This window comes from Hibiscus syriacus, unplaced genomic scaffold, assembly GCF_006381635.1.
Source record: "Hibiscus syriacus cultivar Baekdansim isolate YM2019G1 unplaced genomic scaffold, ASM638163v2 tig00110383_pilon, whole genome shotgun sequence".
In the NCBI taxonomy this organism is placed as follows: domain Eukaryota; kingdom Viridiplantae; phylum Streptophyta; class Magnoliopsida; order Malvales; family Malvaceae; genus Hibiscus; species Hibiscus syriacus.
Window position 1 is genome coordinate 1,403,921 of NW_024062714.1, and position 9,646 is coordinate 1,413,566.

The window sequence follows — 9,646 nt, forward strand, 5'->3', positions numbered from 1 at the left end:
GATTTCCCCATAGAGGAGCCTATGTCCCTTTCTGGTTTTTAGATAAACCCCCAATAGTTTTCACCCTTTCAAAATCCAACCAATAGTTTATAACCCAAGTATCACATCAGTTCCAAAACCAAAATTTCTTAACTGTAGAAACAAATATCTTTACTGTAATTAATGTAAAACTATGGGGGCAAAAGTTCATTGTACAGAATAGACAAACGGGGTTCAAAAACATGTCTTGTCTCTGGTTCCTCTCACCTTCCTTGTGCATAATAATAATTTTTAAAGCGAAGACTTGTACCCCACACATGAACCCACGTTCTTCTTTATTAGATACAAGTCTAGAGCCACTTTGTACAAACTTCAGGCCTCATCGAGCAGGATCCCGTAAACCCCCCTGGAAACAAACATGACGTCCCATAGAGAAGAAAAGGCCTGGAACTGGGAGGAGGAATCCAAGTTGCAAGTCTCCCAGTCCCAGAGTGATCATCAGCTGCCGTTTAACGAGAATGATTCTCAAGATATGTTCATCTACCAAGTGTTGAACGAAGCAAACGCTCATGGCCCGGGAATAACCTTCATCAGTTTCATGTATCCCAAAGAAACCAAACTGCTGTAACCATGCTCGAACCAGCCAGGACCATCGCCAAGAAGCACTACAGGGGAGTCAGGCGTCGCCCTTGGGGAAAATACGCCGCGGAGATCCGTGACTCCACCCGGCACGGTGCGCGGGTGTGGCTCGGCACGTTCGAAACAGCTGAAGAAGCTGCTTTGGCTTATGACAAGGCCGCTTTCGAGATGCGTGGCTCCAAGGCTTTACTCAATTTTCCAGCCGAAGTTGTGGCTGCATCGTCGGTCCAAAGATTATTAAGGCCAAATTCAACCGCAAAAAGGTTGGGAAAAGCTAATCTGGATTCAGGTAGTAGTAGTAGTAGTTCCAGCACCGTTCCAATCGTGACATCAAAATCAGGATCAGAGAGCAGCACGACTGGGAAGTCACATGATAAAGCATCGGAACCTGATCACTTGAACAATATCTTGAAAGTGTTTTAAAACAGTTCTTCGGGAATCAGTATACTATCAACTCCAAACTCCTAAAAACAATCCTAGAATATGTGTGAAAATTTTCAATTTTCCTTTTGATTTTTCTTTGTTAGGGTTACACTTTGCCCTTTCATAGTTTGTTTTCTTAATGACGTTCTTAGCTTTCATATGTCTGCATCGTGGACGACGAAATTGACCAAAGTCTACTTATATGAGATCCATTGTATTCGATTACGTTGAATAATAAACAATTTGATTTTTTCTGTTTCCTCGAACTGGCGCACTACTTTGATCTTTTTCACCATAAAATAAAGTAAGACAAGAACGATTAGCTATGTCCGTTCCAATTTGCAACAAAAGACTTTATTTTATTAATACTAAAATCATCATTTAACCCATGTGATAATTTACCCTAATTAAACCTACTTTTCTTGTCAAAGGGTCCAAGAGAATGTTTGATTGGTCTGATATACATAATTTTTTATTGAATACAGATCAGCATTCAAACACTATATATGTACCAATTAAACCTTACAACTTCTCTCACTTACTCCAGTATTCAAAGGGTCAATTCTGGAAGAATTGCTAGGTCTAGAATACACTTTATTTTTCAAGTGGGAATTGCTTTTAGATGTAGCATGTGAACCCAAAGTTTTGTTCAGAATTACACCCTCATGTGCATGAGGATTTAAAACGTTTACCCTGTCTTCGTACAAAGTTGTCTATTTTTCAGAATTTGTTAAAACACGCGTCACTTTATTTTTAGGGTTTGCTTTTTTGTCATTGAATTTTGAAAATTATATTTTAAAATATTACATATTAAATTTTAGAAAATACTTTTAGAATAATTATATTTTTTAAAGTAGTAAGAACCTTGTTATGAAAAAGTATGATCTATTGAATTAAAATATTTGACATTATTATAAAATAGTATTGCGAAAAGTTAAAATACTTATGTACCTTCACGTAAAATTTATCAGTTATCAATACCGCACACACATTACATCAATGTCAACTAATATCCATGTGCAACTTCATATTCACTAACAACAACGTACTTTCTCCCATGATAAAATAAAAGTATCACATTGACGTACTGTTGAAAGTAAACAAATAATAATGGAGCGGCTTGAAAAATGGTTTTGAGCGGTTAATGTAGTCAAAATTAGGTAACCAAATTGTTGAAAAAATAAAGGGATAATTACTAAATTTAATTCCTAAACTTTAGGATATTTACAAATTAGTCCTTAGGTTTCAACTATAAATACCCTAGCTCATTTAGCTTCAAAACAATCACAAAGCATTCTAGCTTTCTTCCAATACTAGAGAGAATTTAGAGAGTTTCTTGAGAGTTGTTTTCTCCTTTTTTATCAAGAGAGAATTATCATTGTTTTCTCCTTGGTAGATCTAGAGAGGTTGTAATTCCTATTTTCTCATAGTGAAATTCATCTACCGTTGCCCATGGTTTTTACCCTATAAAATTTAGGGGTTTTCCATGTAAATTTTGTGTCTCTTTTATCTTCATTTTTATTTTCTCAAATTATTAGTTGTGATTTTGCTCTATCCGATAGCCGTCTTCCACAACAATTGGTATCAGAGCTAGATTAGAGTGTGTAATATCTGCTTATTATCTTTGTGGTTGCCACCAAAAGGTGGATCCTCCAACATAAGAAAGTAAGAAGTTATTACCCATTCTTTGAAGGTTCCAGAGAACTATTCACGATAGTGAAATAGTGAGAGCTATCCGTAAAAGAAGCTATGGCAACGAAATTTGATATTGAAAAATTCAATGGGAGAAATTTCTCATTGTGGAAATTGAAGATGAAGGTCAACCTGAGGAAAGACGTTTGTTTAGCAGCTATCAGTGAAAGGCCGGTGGATTTCATAGATGACAACAAATTGATCGAAATGGACGGGAATGCTATGGCAAACTTTCATCTAGCATTAGAAGATGAAGTATTGTCAAGCATCGAGGAAAAGAATACAGCTAAGGAGATATGGGATCATCTCACCAAACTGTACGAGGCCACATCGCTGCACAATAAAATTTTCCTTAAGAGAAAATTGTACACTCTCCGTATGCCAGAATCTACTTCAGTGACAGAGCACTTAAATACGTTGAACACTTTATTTTCTCAGCTTACATCCTTAACCTGTAAAATAGGAGAATAAGAACGTGCTGAACTTCTACTTCAAAGTCTACCGGATTCGTATGATTAACTCATCATCAACTTGACAAACAATAATGTCACCAGTTTAGTCTTTGATGACGTTACAGCTGCTGTTCTACAAGAAGAAAATCGGCGCAAGAACAAGGAAGACAGACAAGTAAATCTGCAACAAGCAGAAGATTGACAACAATGAGATGGAGATCAACAGAACGTGGCCAAAGCAGCGGTCACAAACATGGTAGATAAAAGTCGAGGAGCAAGAAGAATTTAAAGTGCTACAACTGTGGAAAGAAGGATCACTTGAAGAAGGATTGTTGGAGTCTAAATAAAAACTTCAATCCACAAGGCAATACCGCAAACACTTCAGATGATGGAGATGCTCTATGCTATGAAGCGTCAACCACCGTGGAAGGAAGAAAACGATTTGCAGATATATGGCTCATTGATTCGGGAGCAACATATCACATGACCTCAAGAAGAGAATGGTTCCATCATTATGAACCTGTCTCAGGAGAATCTATGTATAGTTGCAATGATCATGCCTTAGAGATTGCTGGCGTGGGAACCATCAAATTGAAGATGTACGATGGAACAATCAAAGTTGTTCGAGATGTGCGGCACGTGAAAGGCCTGAAGAAAAATTTATTATCCTACGGATTGTTGGATAATAATGCAAGCAATATTGAAACACGGAAAGGAATCATGAAGGTGTTTCGTGGAGCGTTTGTGGTGTTGAAAGGTGAAACGATAGCTGCAAACTTGTACATGCTGAAGGGAGAGATTTTGCTAGAAACAGAAGCCTTTGTTGCCTCATGTAGTTCAGATTCTTCAATGCTATGGCATCAGAAACTTGGATACATGTCAGAACAAGGAATGAAAGTTCTTGTGGAGCAAAAGCTACTTCCAGGCTTAACAAAGGTATCACTTACTTTGTGTGAGCATTACATAACAAGTAAGCAGCACCGGTTGAAATTCAACACGTCAAATTCTAGAGGCAAAAATGTTCTAGAATTAGTTCATTCTGACGTATGGCAAGCACCAGTTACATCCCTAGGTGGAGCAAAATACTTTGTCTCATTTATTGATGGCTACTCTAAGAGATGTTGGGTGTATCCTAGTAAGAAGAAGTCAGATGTGTTTTCAACTTTCAAAATCTTCAAAGCGCGGGTGGAACTTGATTCAGGAAATAAGATCAAGTGTTTCAGAATAGACAATGGAGGTGAATACACAAGCGAAGAATTTGATGACTTTAGTTGAAAACAAGGCATCAAAAGATAGTTCACAATGGCAAACACTCCTCAACAAAATGGAGTGGCAGAGCGGATGAACAGAACCTTGTTAGAAAGAACAAGAGCAATGTTGAGGGATGCAGGCCTAGAAAAATCATTCTGGGCAGAAATAGTCAATACCGCCTGTTATTTGGTGAATCGAGCTCCATTAACTGTAATAGAGCTGAAGACACCAATGGAGATGTGGACTGGTAAACCAGCTGATTATTCAAACCTCCATATATTTGGAAGTATTGTGTACGTGATGTACAACTCCCAAGAAATCTCAAAGTTGGATCCAAAATCCAGGAAATGCAAATTCTTGGGGATCATCAGCAGGGATGTTATCTTTGTAGAGGATAAACTACAAAGAAAAGAAGACGATGATAGCACTGAAAAGTCAGAGACTACACAGATAAATATGGAAAAGGAGTTTGAACAAGGAGATTCTTCTGAAGTAGAACCAGCACATGATGAACAAGAACCAGAGAGTTCTGAAGCACCAATAACTCGTCAATCAGATCGTGTGAGAAGACATCCCAATTGGTACTCATATTATGTTATAGAAGGTAATATTGCATACTACCTTTTAACAGAGGACGGTGAGCCATCAACATACCAGGAGGCAATAAAAAGCTCAGATGTTTCACTGTGGATGATGGCGATGCAAGAAGAAATCGAAGCCCTTCATAAAAATAATACATGGGACCTTGTGCCACTACCACAAGGAATGAAGCCGATTGGTAACAAATGGGTCTTCAAAATCAAGCGAAATGGTGACGATCAAGTTGAGAGGTATCGTGCAAGACTGGTGGTCAAAGGATATGCTCAAAAAGAATGTATTGATTTCAATGAAATATTTTCTCCTGTGGTTCGACTAACAACAGTTCGAGTAGTTTTGGCAATGTGTGCTACATTGGACTTACATCTAGAGCAGCCAGATGTTAAAACAGCTTTTCTTCATATAAATCTTGAAGAAGAAATTTATATGCTCCAGCCTGAAGGTTTTGAAGAAAAAGAAAAGAAGAACTTGGTTTGCAGGTTGAACAAATCTCTGTACGGTCTAAAGCAGGCGCCGAGGTGTTGGTATAAGAGATTTGATTCCTTCATTATGTGCCTTGGATACAACAGACTTAACGCAGACCCTTGTGCTTATTTCAAGAGGTCTTGTGATAACGATTTTGTTATATTACTGTTGTATGTAGATGACATGTTGGTTGCAGGACCCAACAAAGATCATATTGAAGAATTGAAGGCACAACTGGCTAGGGAATTTGAAATGAAGGACTTGGGATCAGCAAACAAGATTCTAGGGATGCAAATTCACCGAGACAGAAGTAATAGGAAGATTTGGCTTTCACAAAAGAATTACTTGAAGAAGATCTTGTCAAGATTCAACATGCAATATTGTAAGCCAATTTCTACCCCTCTTCCTATTAACTTCAAATTATCCTCCACTATGAGTCCTAGCAGTGAAGAATAAAGGATGGAGATGTCTCGAGTACCGTATGCATCAGCAGTGGGAAGTTTAATGTTCGCTATGATATGCACAAGACCAGACATTGCACAAGAAGTGGGAGTGGTTAGTCGGTACATGGCGAATCCAGGCAAAGAGCATTGGAATACAATAAAGAGGATCATGAGATACATCAAAGGGACCTCAAATGTTGCATTATATTACGGAGGATCAAATTTACAAATCAATGGGTATGTAGATTCTGACTATGCAGGGGATTTGGATAAAAGCAAATCTACTACAGGGTATGTGTTCAAAGTTGCTAGTGGAGCTGTAAGCTGGGTTTCAAAATTGCAGTCAGTTGTGGCTACATCCACAACAGAGGTAGAATATGTAGTAGCTACACAAGCCAGTAAATAAGCAATTTGGTTGAAGATGCTATTGGAGGAGCTTGGGCACAATCAAGAGTATGCCTCTCTGTTTTGTGACAGTCAAAGCGCCTTGCATCTAGCAAGGAATCCATCATTTCATTTAAGGACAAAGCACATACGAGTTCAGTACCATTTCATTCGTGAAAAGGTGGAAGAAGGGACGGTAGATATGCAGAAGATCCATACCAAAGACAACATAGCAGATTTCATAACGAAGGCAATCAATGTTGATAAATTTACTTGGTGTCGATCTTCTTGTGGTCTGTCAGAAACGTAAGCAACATGATGGTACAAGGTAGAAAGAATGGTGTGAAGATATGATTGTTCCAATCAAATCTTCAAGTAGGAGATTGTTGAAAGTAAACAAATAATAATGGGGCGGCTTGAAAAATGGTTTTGGGCGGCTAATGTAGTCAAAATTAGGTAACCAGATTGTTGAAAAAATAAAGGGATAATTAATAAATTTAATCCCTAAACTTTAGGATATTTACAAATTAGTCCTTAGGTTTCAACTATAAATACCCTAGCTCATTTAGCTTCAAAACAATCCCAAAGCATTCTAGCTTTCTTCTAATACTAGAGAGAATTTAGAGAGTTTCTTGAGAGTTGTTTTCTCCTTTTTTATCAAGAGAGAATTATCATTGTTTTCTCCTTGGTAGATCGAGAAAGGTTGTAATTCCTATTTTCTCATAGTGAAATTCTTCTACCGTTGCCCGTGGTTTTTACCCTATAAAATTTAGGGGTTTTCCACGTAAATTTTGTGTCTCTTTTATCTTCATTTTTATTTTCTCAAATTATTAGTTGTGATTTTGCTCTATCCGATAGCCGTATTCCGCAACACGTACTTCGTAAAAGATCATAATCATCTTCTGTAATCCTATAACAAATGAGTTCTCTAGCTTGAAATCTTTTTTTTTAACATTCTCTTTTTAGACAAGGTCTGACATTGTGTTTCCCTAATTATATCAACAAATCTTTCATGTTTTTTTTATCAGTTCACCCAAATTTTAGGAACCAAAAACTGAGAAATCAAATACAATATTGAAGTAACAATACGAAGAAAATGAGATAATCTTGAAGGTCTGTAAATATCTGTGAATTTTTCCCTTAAATGAAAAAAATACATCTGTTATCAAAGATAACCAAAAAAAAAGTCACTATGTAAAAATTATTACAACAAATAAATTATTTTCACAATCCTCCTACCCAAATATATCACATAGGATATAACTACACATTTCATCACTCTAATAAAAATTAGAAAATAATTTAAAAATTAAATAATCATCTCAATATTTGGGCAAAATTCTTCACGTAATGCTTTAAAAAAAAGTAATATTCTTCACATGTTGCATTTGATCAATTATTTACTGAAATAATGTGATTTCTACAGTAACAGGGTTGGTCGCCAGGTGTTCCGGGCGAGCTGTGCAGGTCGCCATGTCGTCCGAGCATCGTGCCGTCGTGCTTATTTGCTGAAATGGGTGCAGCAAATATTGTTGTCATTCTGGTTTACCATGCAGCAAGGGAGCAGAGGCTGGGGAATCACGGGCCAACCTTGGATTGCTTGGCGACCTATCTCCAAGGGCGTTGAAATGCAGCAGTTATCTGCATCGCCCATGCACGTGAAGACTGAACGCTGCATGGATTGCTTGGCGACCTTTCTTGGACGAGCTCGGACGACATGGCGACCTGCACAGGTCGCCCGGAGCACCTGGCGACCAACCCTGTTACTGTAGAAATCACGTTATTTCAGCAAATAATTAATCAAATGCAATATGTGAAGAATTATTTTTTTTCAAAGCATTACGTGAAGAAATTTGCCCAATATTTGGTACATTTAGAAATCTAGGTCTTGAGTTCTTATATAACCATAAAATACCCCTCATCCATTTTCTCAAACCGCATGGGATTTCTCTGCTTCTCACATATCTCTTTTTCAATCAAAATACCTAGCAAAAATAAAAATATATAAAGTTGAAAGTTCTACTATGTAACCAAATATATAATCGTATATAAGTTTCTATTGATAAAAACCTATATTTACAATCCTGCCAACAAACAAGTGTATCCAATTAAACTAGTATTATGCCTATGAATCAACCAATCTCCTTTTACACATGTAATCTTTCATATGCTTGTATCCCTTTAGATTCTCTATGTCAAAAAGATGACAACAAACTCTCCAAATAATCACTCCCCTGATCCTTTAACTCAAATACATCGTATCCATCCTCTTCTATACTTGCGATTCTCTTTAGATTAGGCTGTTCAACAATCACAAGCTCACTATTCTGTTCCCAATCTCTAGACTCTCTTTTCCGGTGTCTAATGAAATTCTTGCCGCTTCCGAGATCTGAGCTAGCAGAGTCGTTGCCTTGATAATTAGTTGCAGGAGAACAACTGTTGAAGTTAGTTTATTGTTTGGTGGATCCCCATAGCCTTAGATACAGTCTCAGTTGGGAAGTTAAGATATGCTTTGGGGCCTCTAATTCTCAAAGCAGCCTTGTCGTAAGCCATAGCTGCTTCCTCAGCTGTGTCAAACGTCCCAAGCCAAACTCGAGCTCCTTTCATCGACGACGTCGAGTCCCTTATCTCTGCTGCATACTTGGCCCAAGGCCGCCTCCTCACACCCCGGTAGTGTCTCGTCAGTCTCGTTGCCGGTTTATCTACTCTCATCGAATTTGCTTTAAGCCCTCGAGTGCTTATCTCTTTACTTGTAACATCGTTGCATGATTGTTCTATATTCCCTGGAGGAATAATTCCATGGAGAAGATCCTCCCAGGCGTCGGTCCCCATTGATATCCACCTCCCAAGACTTGGTAGCATTTGTAAAATTTCCATGGATCCGTCTCTCCCATCCAGGCTAGGCAATTCTCCCCATGATTTTGTTGCATTAATGCCGGTTGGCTATCGGTTTCTTCTCCACTGACGAAGTTGGCCAACATTCTCTAGTAACGACTGATCAGCTGCTGCGTGGTGACTGCTTTCTACGGCCATCTTGGCTTGATATCCACAAATAATAGGGTTTTGAGAAATGAGGAATATATAAAAGCTATAAATACGCATAAGTTCAACATTGATATCCTACTCCATTAACAAATTCCAGTTGGAAACTTGGTCTCTAAGCGACTGACGCGCTTAATTCATGGACGGATTTAGAATTCAAACAATAAACAAGTATGTGGAGCTGTGTCGTAATGCTCATGCGGTTGGTCCAATCATTTGGCGGCTTAATTTATGGCGATACCTGCACTTTGTCATTCCTATAATCCATAATCAAGAACC

At 38.0% G+C, this 9,646-nt stretch overlaps 2 pseudogenes; one reads left to right on the forward strand and one right to left on the reverse strand.

Annotated features, from left to right (window-relative positions):
• The first annotated feature begins 369 nt into the window (after window positions 1-369).
• Window positions 370-1,149, forward strand: LOC120121822 (annotated as a pseudogene).
• A 7,331-nt stretch (window positions 1,150-8,480) lies between these two features.
• Window positions 8,481-9,358, reverse strand: LOC120121887 (annotated as a pseudogene).
• Between the last annotated feature and the right edge of the window lie 288 nt (window positions 9,359-9,646).